At 42.8% G+C, this 20,793-nt stretch overlaps 1 pseudogene; it reads right to left on the bottom strand.

Annotated features, from left to right (window-relative positions):
• Positions 1-13,074: 13,074 nt before the first annotated feature.
• LOC100581213 lies at positions 13,075-17,045 on the bottom strand (annotated as a pseudogene).
• Between the last annotated feature and the right edge of the window lie 3,748 nt (positions 17,046-20,793).

The following is a 20,793-nucleotide window of genomic DNA, read 5'->3' as shown; positions in this document are numbered from 1 at the left end:
CATATGGCTAGCCAGTTTTCCCAGAATCATTTATTAAATAGGGAGTCCTTTCCCCATTTCTTGTTTTCGTCAGGTTTGTCTAATGTCAGATAGTTTCAGATGTGTGGCATAATTTCTGGGGGCTCCTGTTCTGTTCCATTGGTCTATATCTCTGTTTTGGTACCAGTACCATGCTGTTTTTGTTACTGTAGCCTTGTAGTATAGTTTGAAGTCAGGTAGCGTGATGCCTCCAGCTTTGTTCTTTTGGCTTAGGATTGACTTGGCAATTTGGGCTGTTTTTTAGTTCCATATGAACTGTAAAGTAGTTTTTTCCAATTCTGTGAAGAAAGTCATTGGTAGCTTGATGGGGATGGCATTGAATCTATAAATTACCTTGGCCAGTATGGCCATTTTCACAATATTCATTCTTCCTATCCATGAGCATGGAATGCTCTTCCATTTCTTTGTATTCTGTTTATTTTGTTGAGCAGTGGTTTGTAGTTCTCCTTGAAGAGGTCCTTCACATCCCTTGTAAGTTGGATTCCTAGGTATTTTATTCTCTTTGAAGCAATTGTGAATGGGCATTCACTCATGATTTGGTTCTCTGTTTGTCTGTTATTGGTGTATAAGAATACTTGTGATTTTAGCACATTGATTTTGTATCCTGAGACTTTGCTGAAGTTGCTTATCTGCTTAAGGAGACTTTGGGCTGAGATGATGGGGTTTTCTAGATATACAACCATATCATCTGCAAACAGGGACAATTTGACTTCCTCTTTTCCTAATTGAATACCCTTCATTTCCTTCTCCTGCCTGATTGCCCTGGCCAGAACTTCCAACACTATGTTGAATAGGAGTGGTGAGAGAGGGCATCCCTGTCTTGTGCATTTTCAAAGGGAATGCTTCCAGTTTTTGCCGATTCAGTATGATACTGGCTGTGGGTTTGTCATAGATAGCTCTTATTATTTTGAGATGCGTCCCACCAATACCCAATTTATTGAGAATTTTTAGCATGAAGGTCTGTTGAATGTTGCCAAAGGCCTTTTCTGCATCTATTGAGATAATCATGTGGTTTTTGTCGTTGCTTCTGTTTATATGCTGGATTATGTTTATTGATTTGCATATGTTGAACCAGCCTTGCATCCCAGGGATGAAGCCCACTTGATCATGGTGGATAAGCTTTTTGATGTGTTGCTGGATTCGGTTTGCCAGTATTTTATTGAGGATTTTTGCATTGATGTTCATCAGGGATATTGGTCTAAAATTCTCTTTTTTTGCTGTGTCTCTGCCAGGCTTTGGTATCAGGATGATGCTGGCCTCATAAAATGTGTTAGTGAGGATTCCCTCTTTTTCTATTGATTGGAAGAGTTTCAGAAGGAATGGTACCAGCTCCTCTTTGTACCTCTGGTAGAATTTGGCTGTGAATCCGTCTGGTCCTGGACTTTTTTTGGTTGGCAAGCTATTATTGCCTCAATTTCAGAGCCTGTTATTGGTCTATTCAGAGATTCAACTTCTTCCTGGTTTAGTCTTGGGAGGGTGTATGTGTCGAGAAATTTATCCATTTCTTCTAGATTTTCTAGTTTATTTGCGTACAGGTATTTATAGTATTCTCTGATGGTAGTTTGTATTTCTGTGGGATTGGTGGTGATATCCCCTTTATCATTTTTTATTGCATCTATTTGATTCTTCTCTCTTTTCTTCTTTATTAGTCTTGCTAGAGGTCTATCAATTTTGTTATCTTTTCAAAAAACCAGCTCCTGGATTCACTGATTTTTTGAAGGGTTTTTTGTGTCTGTATCTCCTTCAGTTCTGCTCAGATCTTAGTTATTTCTTGCCTTCTGCTAGCTTTTGAATGGGTTTGCTCTTGCTTCTCTAGTTCTTTTACTTGTGATGTTAGGGTGTCAATTTTAGATCTTTCCTGCTTTCTCTTGTGGGCATTTAGTGCTATAAATTTCCCTCCACACACTGCTTTGAATGTGTCCCAGAGATCCTGGTATGTTGTGTCTTTGTTCTCATTCGTTTCAAAGAACATCTTTATTTCTGCCTTCATTTCGTTATGTACCCAGTAGTCATTCAGGAGGAGGTTGTTCAGTTTCCATGTAGTTGAGTGGTTTTGAGTGAGTTTCTTAATCCTGAGCTCTAGTTTGACTGTACTGTGGTCTGAGAGACAGTTTGTTATAATTTCTGTTCTTTTACATTTGTTGAGGAGTGCTTTACTTCCAACTATGTGGTCAATTTCAGAATAAGTGATGTGGTGCTGAGAAGAATGTATATTCTGTTCATTTGGGGTGGAGAGTTCTGTAGATGTCTGTTAGGTCTGCTTGGTGTAGAGCTGAGTTCAATTCCTGAACATCCTTGTTAACTTTCTGTCTCGTTTATCTGTCTAATGTTGACAGTGGGGTGTTAAAGTCTCCCATTATTATTGTGTGGGAGTCTAAGTCTCTTTGTAGGTCTCTAAGCACTTGCTTTATGAATCTGGGTGTTCCTGTATTGGGTGCATATATATTTAGGATAGTTAGCTCTTCTTGCTGAATTGATCCCTTTACCATTATGTAATGGCCTTCTTTGTCTCTTTTGATCTTTGTTGGTTTAAAATCTGTTTTATCAGAGACTTGGATTGCAACCCCTGCCTTTGTTTTCCATTTGCTTGGTATATCTTCCTCCATCCCTTTATTTTGAGCCTATATGTGTCTTTGCATGTGAGATGGGTTTCCTGAATACAGCACACTGATGGGTCTTGACTCTTTATCCAATTTGCCAGTCTGTGTCTTTTAATTGGAGCATTTAGCCCATTTACATTTAAGGTTAATATTGTTATGTGTGAATTTGATCCTGTCATTATGATGTTAGCTGGTTATTTTGCTCGTTAGTTGATGCAGTTTCTTCCTAGCCTCGATGGTCTTTACAATTTGGCATGTTTTTGCAGTGGCTAGTACCGGTTCTTCCTTTCCATGTTTAGTGCTTCCTTCAGGAGCTCTTCTAGGGCAGGCCTGGTGGTGACAAAATCTCTCAGCATTTGCTTGTCTGTAAAGTATTTTATTTCTCCTTCACTTATGAAACTTAGTTTGGCTGGATATGAGATTCTGGGTTGAAAATTCTTTTCTTTAAGAATGTTGAATATTAGTCCCCACTCTCTTCTGGCTTGTACAGTTTCTGCTGAGAGATCAGCTGTTAGTCTGATGGGCTTCCCTTTGTGGGTAACCTGACCTTTCTCTCTGGCTGCCCTTAACATTTTTTCCTTCATTTCAACTTTGGTGAATCCGACAATTGTCTTGGAGTTGCTCTTCTTGTGGAGTATCTTTGTGGCATTCTCTGTATTTCCTGAATTTGAATGTTGGCCTGCCTTACTAGATTGGGGAAGTTCTCCTGGATAATATCCTGCAGAGTGTTTTCCAGGTTGGTTCCATTCTCCCCATCACTTTCAGGTACACCAATCCGATGTAGATTTGGTCTTTTCACATAGTCCCATATTTCTTGGAGGCTTTATTCATTTCTTTTTATTCTTTTTTCTCTAAACTTCTCTTCTCGCTTCATTTCATTCATTTCATCTTCCATCACTGATACCCTTTCTTCCAGTTTATTGAATCAGCGACCGAAGCTTGTGCATTCATCACGTAGTTCTCATGCCATGGTTTTCAGCTGCATCAGGTCCTTTAAGGACTTCTCTGCATTGCTTATTCTAGTTAGCAATTCATTTAATCTTTTTTCAAGGTTTTCAACTTCTTTGCCATGGGTTAGAACTTCCTCCTTTAGCTTGGAGTAGTTTGATCACCTGAAACCTTCTTCTTTCAAATCGTCAAAGTCATTCTCCATCCAGTTTTGTTCCATTGCTAGTGAGGAGCTGCATTCCTTTGGAGAAGAGGTGCTATGATTTTTAGAATTTTTAGTTTTTCTGCTCTGTTTTTTCCCCAACTTTGTGGTTTTATCTATCTTTGGTCTTTGATGACGGTGACGTACAGATGGGGTTTTGGTGTGGATGTCCTTTCTGTTTGTTAGTTTTCCTTCTAACAGGACTCTCAGCTGCAGGTCTGTTGGAGTTTGCCAGAAGTCCACTCCAGACCCTGTTTGCCTGGGTGTCAGCAGCAGAGGTTGCAGAACACTGAATACTGGTGAACAGCAAATGTTGCTGCCTGATCGTTCCTCTGGAAGTTTTGTCTCAGAGGGGTACCCGGCCGTGTGAGGTGTCAGTCTGCCCCTACTGGGGGGTGCCTCCCAGTTAGGCTACTTGGGGGTCAGGGACCCACTTGAGGAGGCAGTCTGTCCGTTCTCAGATCTCAAGCTGCATGCTGGGAGAACCACTACTGTCTTCCAATCTGTCTGACAGGGACATTTAAGTCTGCAGAGGTTTCTGCTGCCTTTTGTTTGGCTGTGCCCTGCCCCCAGAGGTGGAGTCTACAGAGGCAGGCAAGCAGGCCTTCTTGAGCTGCGGTGGGCTCCACTCAGTTCAAGCTTCCCGGACGCTTTACCTGCTCAAGCCTTAGCAACGGTGGGTGCCCCTCCCCCAGTCTCGCTGCCGCCTTGCAGTTCGATCTCAGACTGCTGTGCTAGCAGGGAGCGAGGCTCCGTGGGCATAGGACCCTTCGAGCCAGGTGTCAGATATAATGTCCTGGTGTGCCGTTTGCTAAGACCATTGGAAAAGCGCAGTTATTAGGGTGGGAATGACCCAATTTTCCAGGTGCCATCTGCCACCCCTTTCCTTGGCTAGGAAAGGGAATTTCCTGACCCCTTGCGCTTCCCGGGTGAGGTGATGCCTCACCCTGCTTCGGCTCACGCTTGGTGCACTGCACCCACTGTCCTGCACCCACTGTCTAACAATCCCCAGTGAGATGAACCTGGTACCTCAGTTGGAAATGCAGAAATCACCTGTCTTCTGTGTCACTCATGCTGGGAGCTGTAGACTGGAGCTCTTCCTATTCAGCCATCTTGGAACCACCATGTTGAGCTTTTTTCATATATTTATTGGCTTAACATGCATTTTCCTGATGATTAGTGATATTGAACATTTTCTCATATATCTGTTGGCCATTTGCATGCCTACTTTTGAGAAACATCTATCCAGGTCTTTGGCTCATTTGTAAATCAAGGTCTTTGGGCCTGTTGTTGTTTGTAAGTTGTTTGAACTCCTTACGTATTTTGGGTATTAGCTTTGTATCAGCAGTATCGCTTGCAAAGATACTCTCTCACTCTGTAGGTTGTCTTTTTGCTCTGTTAATTATTTCCCTTGATATGCAGAAGCTTCTCAGTTGCATGTACTACCATTTGTCTATATTTGCTTTGGTTACTTATGCTTCCGATGTTTTATTCAAAAAGTCCTTGCCTAGACAAATGCCATGGAGCCTTTTCCCTATGTTTTCTTCCAGTAGTTTCATAGTTTTACATCCAACACTTAAGACTTTAATCCATTTTGAGTTAATTGTTTTATATGGTGAGAGGCAAGGGCATACGTAGTTTTATTTTTCTGCACGTGGTTGTCCAGTTTTCCAAACAGCAATTATTGAAGAGGTTGTCCTTTTCGTATTGTGTGTACTTGGCACCTTTGTTCAAAAGTCAGTTTGCTGTAGATGTGTGGATTTGTGGGCTTTCTATTCTGTTCCATTGGCCTAGGTGTCTACCATGATGTTTTGGGCCTTAAAGATTTGCAGTATGTTTTGAAGTCAGTTCATTTGATGCCACCAGTTCTTTTTTTTCGTGATTGTTCAGCTATTTGAGGTCATTTGTGGTTCTATATAAATTTTAGAATTTTTTTTCTATTTCTGTGAAGAATGTCATTGGTATTTTCATAAGGATGACACTGAGTCTGTAGTTCGCCTTGAGTAGTATGAACATTTTAGCAATATTAGTTTTTCTAATCCATGAACATAAGGTTTCTTTCTATTTATGTGTGTCTATTTCTTTTATCAGTATTTTACAGTTTTCAATTGTAGAAATATTTTACTTCCTTGGTTAAATTTATTTCTAGGTGTTTTACTTTTTTTGGAGCTATTGTAAATGGGATTGTTCTGTTTTCTCAGAAAATTCTCTATGGGTGTATGGAAACATTACTGACTTTTGTACATTGATTTTTTCATCCTGCAAGCTTACTGAATTTCTAGCACACACAAGTGCTTACTCTTTATAAATAACTCTAAGAAAAATACCTGAAGAATTCCAAAATGTCTCATTACCTGGTTGACATTAACGTTCTCACAATGATTAGATCCCCCCGCTTGGAGTCAATCTGGAAAAGCCTTCTTCTACAGCTCACATGAGAAAACTCAGGTATATTATTAAAGTATTAATCAAAGGAAAGCAGAAGTGGCTAACCTAAGATCATATAATGTAGACTTCAAAGCAAAGAAAATTACCAGAGACTTAAACGAATATAATCATAAAATAATCAATCTATTTGGAAGACATAACCTAAAATATTTAAGCACCAAACAACACAGTTGCAAAATTAGGAAAGTGAAAAAGTGATAGTACTGAAAGGAGAATTGGTACTCAGCAATAAAGAGGAATACATTTTGATAAACAACAACTTGGAAAAATATTCAAGGAATTATGCTGAGTGGAAAAAAGTGAAATTACAGAATTTTCCATATTCTCCTTGAAAGATAAATTTATGAAAATAGAGAATAAATTAGTGGTGACAAAATATTAAGTCTGGAGTAAGTATGGTAGGCAACAGGGGAGTGGGTTTGGTTATAACAGGACAAGAGGAGATATTCTAGTGCTGGAACTGCTCACTATCTGAGTAATATCTAAAAGATGGCAGAGATGGAAGATCTGGACCATCCTCCCTCTGACACACACACTGATTAGCAAAATATTAACCCGCAAATTCTATTGCTGAGAATTAGAAATTAATTGAAATACTCCTTACCATGGGAAAACTAATAGTGTTTTTGTGGAGTCTTTGGGGTTTCTATATATAAGATCATGTCTGCAGACAAGAACAATTTTGACCTTTTTTTAAATCAATTTGGATGCTCTGAATTTGTTTATGTGCATATGTTATTACGTTGAAATATGTCCTATCTATACCTAATTTGACGTTTGTTAGCTGTGATTTCATTATATATGTTCTTTATTGTGTTGAAATATGTTCTTTTTATACCCAATTTGTTGTCATTATGTTGAAATATGTTCCTTCTATATCAATTTATTGAGGAAATTTGATATGTTAAATTTTATCAATTACTTTTTCTGGGTCTATCGAGATGATTATATTGTTTTCATTTTTCATTCTGTTTATGTGATGTATCACTTTGCTTGCATATTGGGAACTATCTTTGCATCTCTGAGATGAATTCCTGGATTTCTTAGCCCTTGCAAAGGTACTTTTGCATATGGATCCTTGCAAACTTGACGTTGCTATGGAAAGATGGTCACTGGTTGGTCATATTTTGCCAACTTGCTTCACCCTCTTCTCTCTTAAAGCTTATTTCCAAAGGTGCCCTTCTGATTTTTCTAGAACTGATTCTTATGTCTCCTATTAAGGACTTTTAATGTTCAATATTTGGGCCTCAGTGGATTTATGTTTTGGAAGATAAATTTCTCTTAGACAAGGGAAAAGAAATAACTGTGGTTATTCATAAAGAGGAGATGGGGGAGGACAGCCCTGCTACTGTTCTCAGGTCTCCAGGGCTAAATTTCCTTTCCCTGAGATCCGCTCACCCCACTCACACCTCTTGGGAAGTGGACACAGAAGGAGGAGGCAGGGCTGTTCACCATTTGGAAGTCAAGGGGTGTTCTCAGGAGAGCAGAGGAAGACTCTTCAGGAAGACTCAGGTCTGTCAGACCAACCAGGGAGCACTCACGCCACATGAGTGCTGACACGGCAGTTCCCAAGATGTTCTCTGAGCATGAATTCCCCAAGATGCTCAAAGGAAACGCTGGCCAAACCTCCTGGAAAACTGTGACCTTGCATCTTCTTCACAATGACACAATGGACATTTGCATTTTCTGAAACAATGTGACCTTGGGACTAACTTATGCAGTGTGATTTATTAATATCCAAGCAACTTGCATTTATAGAACATTTGGAAAGCATTGTGTTTATGCATCTCAAATTCTAATTAAGGCCCATATTGCTTGCAACTCAGAAAAGTGGGTGAAGCATGCTTTTTGTCTCTGTCAGACCCCAACAGCCAGAAACATATTGCCTCCACTCTACCTTTCCAGGTGAAAGGAGTGGTGTGTTTGCTACACACTCAGTGCCATGCTCACTTCTGAAATGTACCTTCTGCTGTCTTTCTCAGTGTCAGGTCTCTGAAGGCCTGCCCTGACCTCTTTATTTGCCATCCAGCTAACTTTACCACCAGTTAATCACTTCCTTTATGATGCTTCCCCCACTCCACGTCCCACTAACCTAGCCTCCCTCCTCCCCAGCCTGGATTGAGTGCCCTCCTCATCTCTACCATTCAACAAATAAAAGTAAAGAGGTGCTTATTATTTGCTTGGTTCTAGGCACTTAGATGTGCTTAATAAATACTTGGGAATGAATCTCCAACTAGTATGTTTGCTCCAAGAGCAGGAGTATTTTATTTTACTCATACATAGCTCCAGCACCATGCAAGCGCATAGAAATTGCCCAATAAATACATTTGTTTGACAAATACTTACATGTATTATGTACATATACATCTCCTAACATTCTCATAAATCAAAATACTAGCTAAATAAATTAATTAGTACATTAATACACATGATTGAGATAGGGAAAGGGGCTGTTTCAGTCTAGTCTGTACTTGAAGATTCACAAATATGGTGGAAACTAAACAATACACTTCCTTTAAATGCCTACAGCAAAAAAAGAAAAGAAAAGAAAAAAAAAGCCTCCAGTCAATAACCTAACTTTGTACCTGGGCTAATCAGAAAAACAGTAACTGAACCAAAAGCTAATAGAAGAAAGGACATAATACACATTAGAAATAAAATACAGATAGAAATAAAATAATGGAGACTAAAATAAAAGAGAGAATAGAAAAACAACTGAGAGAATACACAAAACCAAATGTTGACTCATTGAAAGGTTAGAAAAATTGACAAAGCTTTAGGCACACTGACAAAGACAAAAAGAGCGATGACAGAAATAACTAAAGAGAAATAAAAGTGCAGATATTATTTACAAACCTTAAAGAAACAAAAAGAATTAAAAGAGAATACTATGAACAATCATAAGTCAACAAATTAGATAACCCAGATGAAACAAACAAATTTCCAGAAACATAAAAATTGTCTAACACTGACTGAGGAAGAACTGGAAAATCTTAAAATCCCTGTAACAAGTAAGAGATTAAATCATTCATCAGACACTGCCAACAGAAAAAGTCAATAAAGACAGACCTCCATGGGTGAACTCTACCTAAAATTTAAAGAATTCACACCAATCCTTCTCAAATTCTTCCAAAAATATAGAAGAGGAGGGAATATTTTCTAATGTATTCTAATAAGCCAGTATTATTATCCTAAATATATTACCCAAATAAAGACATGACAAGAAAAAAATTACAAACAAGTATCCCCAATGTAGATACAAAACTACTCATACAGACACTAACATGCACACACAAATACAAGCAAGATGTATCTAACAGTATATTAAGAGGATTATACATCATGACCAAGTGGAAATTATCTTAGAAAGTCTAGTGTGAGTCAACATAAGAAAGTCAAGTAATGCCAGGCACAGTGGCTCACGCCTGTAATCCTAGCACTTTGGGAGGCCAAGGCAGGTGGATCACGAAGTCAGGAGATCGAGACCATTCTGGCTAACACGGTGAAACCCCGTCTCTACTAAAAATACAAAAAAAAATCAGCCAGGCATGGTGGCGGGCGCCTGTAGTCCCAGCTACTCAGGAGGCTGAGGCAGGAGAATGGCGTGAACCCGGGAGGCGGAGCTTGCAGTGAGCAGTGATGGCACCACTGCACTCCGGCCTGGGCAACAGAGCCAGACTCCATCTCAAAAAAAAAAAAGAAAGTCAATAAAATAAAGGGAAAAAACACATGATAATCACAATTGCTGCAGAAAAGGCATTTGACAAAATCCAACTTCCATTTATGATAAAGAAGAAAACACAGAATAGAGTTTCCTCAACATGAAAAGAGCATTTTGTGATTAGAGTCACAAAGTAAGCCAGGAAAATCGGGCAAAAATAGATTAAACACAGTATTCCAGCAAGATAGGTCATAAATATACCAAATTTGAAGCATAATATGGAGGTCAAGAACGAAAATAAGGATTTGAAAGACACTGATAATTTAGTGGTGTTAAAAACCATCAAGAGTGAATCAGAAGGTTGTGAGAGAACTGAGGAAAGAAAATAATCAAGAATAGAATCTAAGGATAAAAACTGGTTTTTAACAGGCTTAGAAAAAGAATAAGCCATAAAAACCACGAGGGAATTTTCTGAAATATGGAAATAAAGATAACAATAAATAGTTTTAAAAACCAAGAGATGGGCCAGGTACAGTGGCTCACGGCTGTAATCCCAGCACTTTGGGAGGTCGAGGCAGGTGGATCATGAGGTCAGGATATGGAGACCATCCTGGCTAAAACGGTGAAACCCCGTCTCTACTAAATATACAAAAAATTAGCCAGGCATAGTGGCGGGCGCCTATATTCCCAGCTACTCAGGAGGCTGAGGCAGGAGAATGGCGTGAATCCAGGAGGCGGAGCTTGCAGTGAGATGAGATTGCGCCACTGCACTCCAGCCTGGGCAACAGAGCGAGACTCTGTCTCAAAAAAACAAAAAAAACAAAACAAGAGATGATCATAGGATCATATCAGTAGATGCATAAAAGCATGATAAAAAAAAACTCTTGGCCAACTAGAAATAGAAAGGAATTTTCTAAATGGTAAAAACGATGTCTACAAATACCTACAGCAAACATCAATGCTTAGTGGTAAAATATGGAAAGTGTTCAAGTAAAAAACTAAGACTGAGATAAGGATGCCTTATGGCATCTCCATCTCCATTTTTATTCAATATTTTTTAAAGTTCTTACAGTAATAAAGTAAAACAATTATTTAAACAGAAAGATACAAATAAAAATATAGTTTTAGAAACAGGTTACGAGTTTAATACAACAAATGTTCGGTATTTCTAGCTAAGGTAGTGTGACACAGGTGTAAGGATTTTCAAATGCATCAACAGAACAGAAGAGAGAGAGTTCACAAATAGATCCACATGGATATGGACACTTGATTCATGACAAGGTTGGCAGAAAAATAATAATTTCAATAAATTGTCCTAGGTTCATATTTATAATGAGATTTATTGCCATCTTAAGTGTAAGCAAAATCCATCTTAGACAGTGTATGCATCTAAATTTGAAAATTAAAGCAAAAAATTTTAGAAAATGCCATAAGAAGTTTTTCTTCATGACTTCAGAATAGGCAAAGACTTCTTAAACAGGACACAAATTAAATTAACCATACTCTATTAAAATTAAGAACTCATTTTATCAAAAGATAGAATAAAAATGCAACCCAGAGTGGGAGAAGATGTTCAGAATACATATATCAAAGAATTCCTATTGCGAGCATAGAGAGAAATTTATCCTTAACACAGTAGGAAATTATCCCACTCTTACCTAGCAGAGAAATAAATTATATAAACTAATGAAAAGAAGTAGGCCATCTCAACAGCAAAACTGACAGCAAACACTTCAAGACAAACTAGGAAAGTCAGAAGACAGTGTGCAAATTTTGAACAGGTAATTTGTAAATGGGAAAATAAAAATGGAATGACATTTAAAAAAGTTAAAAAGGCAACCAAAAATTCTAAATCCATCAAGGATACTCTTCTAAAATAAATATATTTTCCAATATATTTAAATATATTTCCCAATATATTTCCAAATAAAGGCTGAAAAAAAAGTGACAACAGTACACAACACACAACAAGAAATACTATATTTCTTCATGTTGGAGAAAAATAATATTTGATGGAAGAACAAAACTGCAGGATGGAATGAAGAAACCCGAAAAGGAAATTCAATGCAACTACAGTAATGTCTATTAGAATGTGACAATCATAAAAACCAAGTGTATCAGAACAATGGCAAAAAAGGCAGGATAAGGGTAAACAAATTTAAACTGTTTTGAGATTCTTCCACTGCCTGTGATGTAGAAAAGTCCCATTTCCTACGTCCTAGTTTAAGGTAGACAAAAAAAAGTTTAAAATGAATACTGTAATAACCAGAGCGAACACTGTAAAAATACAAAATGGTGCCAGGCACGGTGGTTCATGCCTGTAATCCCAGGACTTTGGGAGGCTGAAGCGGGCAGATCACGAGGTCAGGAGATCAAGACCATCCTGGCTAACACGGTGAAACCCCGTCTCTACTAAAAATACAAAAAATTAGCCGGGCGTGGTGGCGGGCGCCTGTAGTCCCAGCTACTGGGGAGGCTGAGGCAGGAGAATGGCGTGAACCCAGAAGGTGGAGCTTGCAGTGAGCCCAGATGGTGCCACTGCACTCCAGCCTGGGCGACAGAGCGAGACTCCGTCTCAATAAAAAAGAAAAAAAAATACAAAATGGTAAACGAAGAAACTACTAGACATAAAATTAAAATTTATAAAACGCCTGTCAAGAGGAAAATGGAAGAATAAGGTTTTTTTTTCCCCATTTGCTATCCTTTATTAAAGGGCCCACATCCTCATGGGACTCCAGCCAAACCAGTCAGATCCCCCAAATATAGCGGGTGGCCTGGAAGGGGAGGGGAATGACTTATGATCCCACCATGCCTCCTTAGAAACAGAAACCACCACAGACAGACAGACGGACAGAGGCTGGGGAGAGCTTGCCTCACTCTCAGTCCTCTCCCCCTTTCCCCTACTTGAAATGAAAGTAAAACACTGGCTACACGGCACCCCAGACCACACCCCACCCATAGCAGTGTTTGTGGGACCCAACCCCTTGCAAGGGGTGGCCCTGAGGCAGCTTCCTACCTCTCCCTCTGCTTTGGTTTGCTCCTGGCAACTCCGTGCCCTCTTCCTCAGCCTCCGGCTTGGTCTCCCCCATGTCTTCTACCACCTGCTCGGACCTTCTCTCTCATCTCCTGAGCCTCCCTGCCCCAGTGTTTCTGGGGAAGCAGAGTCTCAGGCGTCTTCCCTTCTCCTAGCAAGGGGCCCCACCAGGCCCTCTGCCCAGGATGTGGGACTCACACAGCCGCCCCACTCTCCTTGAGGTCAGGGGCAGAACGTTGCCGTCTCATTCGTGGGGGAGTAGTGTATGGGGGGTAGCAAGGCCTGGGGGCTGCTGGGCCCCTGGGTAGGGTTGGGGTGGCTGGGGATAAGAGTTGTGCTTTTTGAACTGGAAGGGCTGTGCAGAACCCACTCCCCGGAATCAGCCCCCTCCATACAGGGAGTTCCTGCTGGGATGGTGGGACCTTAGGGGACTCAGTAGCCTATGGGCAGGGGTGGCTGGAGGGGGAATGACCTCCTCAGGGGGTTGGGGTGGAGCTGGAGCCTCCCTGCTCCCCATCCCTGGCCAGGACTCCTGGTGCTGGGCGTTGCTCTTGAAGGGAAGCGCAGCTTGCAGTCATGAGGGGCCACAAAGGGGGCCAGGGGCCTGCTCAGCACCCCCGTGCCCTGCAGTCCCTGCAGCTGTAGCTGCTCCTGCTTAAGCCAGCAAAGACGACCACGATGGAAGGCAGGGTCCTCCTCCATGAGCCGTGACACCCGCTCCCAGCTTGACAGTGGTGGTGAGTGGGGCCGGGCTGATGGCATGTGGTCACTAGGGGCTGCCTCCTCTCATCCTTCAGGCAGGGCCCAGTGGACCTCACCACCTTCTTCATTCTTATCCTCATGATCCTGGGCCAGGGGGATGACCCTCTCCATGTAGACCATGCCGTCCTGCAGGGCCTGCAGCTCCCAGTCCTTGCTGCTGTTCTGCAGCTTCACCTGCTGCAGAATCCCCATGAGCTTGTCGATGTGGGTCCAGAGGTCCTCCACCTCCACCCCTCGGGTTCCCTCCTCGCTGCCACCACCACTACCGGATCCACCTCCTTCCTCCTCACCCATGGTGTCCCAGACATCCTAGGCCACAGCCCTCCAGGCGTCTCTGGGGCCCTCTGGCTTGCCATAGGTGTGACACAACTCCCACACTGTGAGGGTGGCCGGGGCCTCAATCTCAGCCCGCCCGTGGTGGAAGTCAGCCAGGGCCACCTCATAGCAGATCTCCTTCACCTCCTGCATCTTCAGGTCAGGCATGGTGGCCCAGAGGGTGTCTTTGCCCTGCAGCCTCTGTCATTGGGGAATCTGATAAACTCTGCAAGGGGCCCTTGCGCTTGCCAATGCTGGGCAGGCCACAGCGTTTGACAGTGGTCTGGACTGTGGTGGGCAGCAGCTGCTCCTGCAAGGAGATGAGCCGCCAGCTCTCTTCACAGGAGCGCTTGTCGTCAGAGTCATCCCTGCTGTCTGAGTCCGCATACAGTCGCTGCTGCTCCAGCAGAAGATCGGCTTCTTCCTTTTCTTTCCAGTACTGATTCTCCAGATTCTGCAGCCTCTTTTCCATCCCCAACTTGATGTCCATGCCTTGCTGCTCCAGCAGTCCCTTGTGGGCAAAGTTCCAGTCGAAAGGCTCACAGGGCAGTCCACAGGGTTGGGGGGCCCCTCGTTCCCGTTCCAGCCTCTCCTGCTCCGGGTGATTGAAGTGGAAAATGTGGTTCTTGCTCATCACAGTCCTACTCCCTGACTTCAGCATCAGCAGCTCCGTCACAAGCTTCCCATTCACGTATGTCTCAGCTCCTTCACAAGGCTCCGGTGACCACCACTTCTCCATCTGGCTGAGGGATGCTTCGGAACAGACAGTGTTGCTCCCAAATATACTGTCAGGTCAACTTGATGTCCATATCTACCTGGCCGGCCCTGGTGACGCCATCTTTCTTTTTTTTTTTTTTTGAGACAGAGTCTCGCTCTGTCACCCAGGCTGGAGTGCAGTGGCGCGATCTCGGCTCACTGCAAGCTCTGCCTCCCGGGTTCACACCATTCTCCTGCCTCAGCCTCTCCAAGTAGCTGGGACTACAGGCGCCCACCACCACGCCCAGCTAATTTTTTGTATTTTTAGTAGAGAAGAGGTTTCACCGTGGTCTCGATCTCCTGACCTCGTGATCCGCCCGCCTCGGCCTCCCAAAGTGCTGGGATTACAAGCGTGAGCCACCGCGCCCGGCCGACGCCGTCTTTCATGTGGTGGAGCAGACACTCATCGACATCAGAGGGTCTTCGTTCAGGTTCGCCAGGTGGGAGTCTTCTTTGGAGAAAAGAGGCCCAGTTTCCCCATCCCCTGGGATGGCCACCCCCATCTCAGCCAGCAATGCTTCTCTCTTCGTCCTCAGGGCTTCTGTCTCACACAGCTTCTCCTATCTCGTTGAGCTCAGCTATAATCTTCTCTGTCTCCTGCAGCCTCTCCATGCCTTCCTCAGGCCCAATCTAGGGCTCTGTATTGGGGGAGAATGATGGCTCCAGCTCCCCATTATGTGCGGTGGGGGATGAGGGTGAAACTGGAGCCGGGGGGAGACCATACAGCTGGCAGGGCGCCTCCAACACTCCCTTCTTCAGCCTTCAGGCCTTCCAGAACAGATGCTGACAGTCCCTGAGCCATCAGTAGTTCCCGCAGCCAGGCCACCTCCTCCTGCAGCTCTCTAATCAGCCGGGTATTAGGGTCCTCGTTGATGACGGCATTGCAGCAGATTTGCTTGGTGCGGTTGGCATACCTGAGGGTGCTGAGAGTCTCCTCATAATTGATGTCAGCAGGGCTCAGGGCTGCAATCATTGCTGTGTGTGAGTTCCCACTCGAGCAGCCAGGGCAGCACTAAGTCCCTGTAGAGGATAAAATCTGACTTCCGCTTCTTTGATTGCCTATTCACAAGGGCCGACATCACCTTCCCTAGAGCAGTCAGGGACTTACTGATGCCGGTGCCCTCCTTCAGGCGCATGCCTCGGGCACCTGAGGAGTTAGCTCGGTCACTCCCAGCAAGGTCCACCAAAATTATCTTACTGACCTTCTCTGAGTCCAGTGAGCTGGTCATGGCAGCGCTGGGTGAAGACAATGGTAAAGACAGCATGGGAACGGCTGCTGGTCTCATTCATTTTAGTGGCAGCCACAGTCCGTGCTTTATTTCCACAGTCCATAAGGTCAGTAATGTCTGCATAGGAGGTCACAGCCAATGTGGATGGGTGCTGCACATAGGGGCCCAGGATAGGGTGCTTCTGGACCCACAGAGAACCCCAACTCTTGGGGTTCAAGAAGTCTCATACCCACTCACAATAGATCTCCATATAGCTCACCTCCACAGAGTAGGACAGCTGAGCACTCTGGTTCTCACTAACGGGACAGAAGAGGTCCTCAGAGAGCTGGGGCACCGTCCCCTGCTGCCCTGGCTCCTGCTACCCCATCATGGTATAGGATTTCCCAGCCCATGTCTGCTTGTAGGCAAAGAGGCACACATTGTAGCCTTCAAAGGTGTGGAGCAGCAGGTCCAATGTCCCAATACACTTGCTGCTGAGATGCAAACTGGGGATCCTCCACCGAAGTGTGTGACCAGTAGGAGTAGTCAAAGGTGAAGCTTTTGGGGGCATCCTTGCTCTGTTTAGGATTGATGATGGAGAGGGTCTTGCCCTGCATGCTGACCACACACTTGGCATCCTGGCTGGTCTCATGGACGTTAAAGGGCTGAACCCTCACTGCCACTTTTACTGAGGCATCAGCCATGGCTCCAAACACTCCTGCCCTCCTCAGCTGGCGTCCTGGCCCCAGACCAGGGGACCTGTATCAGTTCTGGCTGCCACCGGCCCTCGTAGGGGGAGCCCCATCCTACTCCTGGGGCCTGGCCACACCAGCTGGGGCTCTGGGAGACACCCTCGGTGCGGTGGGGCTCCCGGAGCAGCTCAGCGGAGTGAGAGGGACAAGCTTTCTGGCAAGCATGAGGTGGGAGCAGGGAGGATCAGGGTCGGTTCAGAGCTACCCCTGCCCCTTGCTGGGTCCCCAGACGGCAAAACAAAAAGAGCCCAAATCGCCATAGTAATCCTAAACGAAAAGGACAAAGCTGGAGCCATCACACTGCCTAACTTCAAACTATACTACAAGACTGTAGTAACCGAAACAGCGTAGTACTGGTACAAAAAGAGACACATAGTCAAATAAAACAGAAGTAGAGAACCCGGAAATAAAGCCACACAAGTACAATCAGCTGATTTTGAACACAGTTTACAAAAACTAAGCAATGGGAAAAGACAGTCTATTCAATAAATGGTGCTGGGATAACTGTCTATCTATATGAAGAAGAATGAAACAGGACCTCTTCATATCACCATATACAAAAATCAACTCAATATGAGTTAAACATTTAAATGTAAGACCTCAAATTATGAAAATCCTAGAAGGAAACCTAGGAAATGCCTTTCTTGACATTGGCCCTGGCAAAGAATTTATGGCTAAGTCATCAAAAGCAATTGCAAGAAAACAAAAATTGGCAAGTGGGACCTATTTAAGCTAAGGAGCTTCTGCACAGCAAGAGAAAGTATTAAGGAAGTAAACAGATATCCTACAGAATGGGAGAAAATATTCACAAACTATGCATCCAACAAAAGCCTAATATCCAGAATCCAGAAGGAACTTAATGAAATCAACAAGTAAAAAACAAATATCCCCATTAAAAAGTGGGCAAAGGGCATGAACAGACACTTCTCAAAAGAAGACATGCCAGCAGCCAACCAACATATTAAAAAGGCTTATCATCATTGATCACCAGAGAAATGCAAATCAAAACCACAATGAGATGACATCTCACACCAGTCAGGATGGATAGTATTAGAAAGTCCAAAAATAACAGGTGCTGGTGAGGTTGCAAAGAAAAAAGAACACTTTTACACTATTGGAGGGAGGGCAAATTAGTTCAACCATTGTGGAAAGCAGTGTGGCTATTCCTCAAAGAGCTAAAAACAAAACCATTTGACCCAACACTCCCATTACCAGGTATATACCTAAAGGAATATAAATTGTTCTGTTGTAAAGACACATAGGCAAATGCCTATGTTCACTGACCCACTATTCACAATAGCAGAGACATGGAACCAACATAAATACCCATCAGTAGTTGACTGGATAAAGAAAATGTACTACATATGCACCATGGAATACCATGCAGCCACAGGAAAAAAACAAAATCATGCCCTTTGCAGCAACACAGGTGCAGCTGGAGGCCATTATCGTAAGCAAACTAATGCACAAAAAGAAAAACAAATACTACATGTTCTCACAAGGGGAAACTAAACATTGAGTACACATGAACATAAAGATGGAAACAACAGACACCGGGGGACTATTAGAGACAGGAGACAAGGCTGGGGGCAAGGGCAGAAAAAATACCTATTGGGTACTATACTCCTACATGAGTGATGAGTTCAGTCATACCCCTAACCTCAGCATCATGCAATATACCTTTGTAACAAACCTGCACATGCCCCCGATTCTGAATGAAAGTTGAAAAAGAAACAAAAATATTGATGAGAAAACATTAAGATGTATATATTAATAAAGAAATATAGGCTCAACTGTAATAATCAGTAATAAGTTGATAATCAGAACTATAAACCAGCAATCTACCAAATTAACAAAAAAGAAATTTGACCAGCAGCACAACAGAAACAGAGAAAGTAGCTAAAACCTGTAATATAAAACATACATCATATTAATCATGTTATACTGATATTATCATGAACAAAACTGTTAAATGACAAAGAAGTAAACTGCAAGAGGATATATGAGTGTGCTAAATTTCTTATCAGTGACAGAAATACTTGACTTTATTTACTTATTTTTTTTATTTAAAACATTTTTTTTTTTTTTTTTTTTTGGTACAGACAGGGTCTCCTCATGTTGCCCAGGCTGAACTCAAACTCCCGGCCTCAAGTGATCCTGTTGCCTTGGCCTGCCAAAATCCTGGAATTACAGGCATAAGCCACCATGTCTAGCCTGAAATATTTAATTTTAAAACAAAACCAGCCATACGTTACTCACAAGATAAAGAAATCTGAACATAAAGAAATTGACAAATACCAAATATATGGCAGAAAATATAAACAAAATTAAAGTAGGAATGCCTATATTTACAATAGATAAGGCAACACTGAGGACCAAATAAATTAAATGACAAAGGTAATTCTCCAAGGAGAAATCATTCATATATATCTTTTGGGGAAGAAAATAATCAAGAAGCCAAACACATATGGAATAAACTACTGTAAGTACCAGAATTTTGGATTAAAGTACACTCACATATTGATGAAAATACAAGAGGTGGCCGGGTGCAGTGGCTCATGCCTGTAATCCCAGCACTTTGGGAGGCGAGGCAGGTGAATGACCTGAGGTCAGGAGTTCAAAACTAGCCTGGCCAAAATGGTCAAATCCTGTCTCTGCTGAAAAACGCAAAAATGAGCCAGGTGTGATGATGCGTGTTCCTGTAGTCCCAGCTACTTGGGAGGCTGAGGTGGGAGAATCACTTGAACCCAGGAGGTGGAGGTTGCAGTGAGCCATGATTGTGTGACTGCACTTGAGCCTGGGCGACAGAGTAAGACCCTGACTCAAAAACAAATTAAAAAAATACAAGAGGCCAGTTCTTCCTGACAATCCCACAGACAGGCCTCCATAGCACACCAGTTATACAGGCAAATGCTTTAAGTTAATAATTAAACCTAGGGAAATTGATGCCTGGACACCAAAGCCAGAAAATGAAATATGTTCATTAACAGCCTTGCCCAGGCTTCTCCTGAAACCTGGAGCAAGTCAAGGTAATAAAGACAGCCCTATATTCCATGTACCCCAGTTGGGCTACTGGGGGCTCTTCTCAGGGAGCAGGGGGAGCAGCCGGAGCCACAGGAGCAGCAGGTGACCTGATAGCCCCACATCAGAGTTTTGCATTTAGAGCTCCAGGAAGTCCTTGTTGCCCTTGGAAATCCACCCCCTCACCCTCACAAAGGGCCAGACAGCTTAGAGGTAGGGAACATCCCCCTCCATAGGCTCACCAAAACGTGCAGTTGGCTGTATGTTCTTTACTGATGTCCTGTGAGTCCTTAAGGTATTTAACATCTCGATTTTCTGTGGATTTATGGAAGAAAATGTATCTCTCCAAATGTGTATAGTAGTTCCCCCTTATCTGCAGGGAATAGTGCCAAGACCCCCCAGTGAATGCCTAATATTGCAGATGGCACACAACCCTATATATGCTATCTTTTTATTTACTATACATACATACATACATACCGGAAATACAGTTTAATTTATAAATTTGGTACCATATGTGATTAACAACCATATCTACTAATAAAACAATTAAGACAATAGGCTGTAATAAAAGTCATGTGACTGTGGCCTCCCTTTCTCTCTCTGGAAATATCTTACTGTTCTGCACTCACCCTTTCTGTGGTAATGTGAGATGATATGGTGCCTACAGGATGACATGAAGTGAGGCGAATGATGGAGACATTTTGACATATCGTTAGGCTACTACTGCCCTCCTGATGATACGTCATGGGGAGGATCACCTGCTTCGCGTGGCCCCAGAGCATCGTGCCATGACAATGTATTTTTTGCTGGGTGTCAGGAGCAGACGATGCTGATGTTTGGGGATCCTTGAGAATTGAAGTTTTTTGTTTTGTTTTGTTGCCAAGACCTGCAGGAAGAACATTGCAATCAGATGTTGTTGTGACTTTCTTTTCAATCCATCAAAGTGTTGCTGCAGAGGTTATAATTCTTCAGTGAGAATGCGAGTAATTTTAACACTGCATTCCATCCTAAGATATTCCATAATTTGGTTCTTTAATGTCTATG

The sequence above is a fragment of the Nomascus leucogenys genome, chromosome 4 (genome assembly GCF_006542625.1).
Source record: "Nomascus leucogenys isolate Asia chromosome 4, Asia_NLE_v1, whole genome shotgun sequence".
Taxonomy (NCBI): Eukaryota; Metazoa; Chordata; class Mammalia; order Primates; family Hylobatidae; genus Nomascus; species Nomascus leucogenys.
This window is presented reverse-complemented; position numbering and strand designations above follow the sequence as displayed.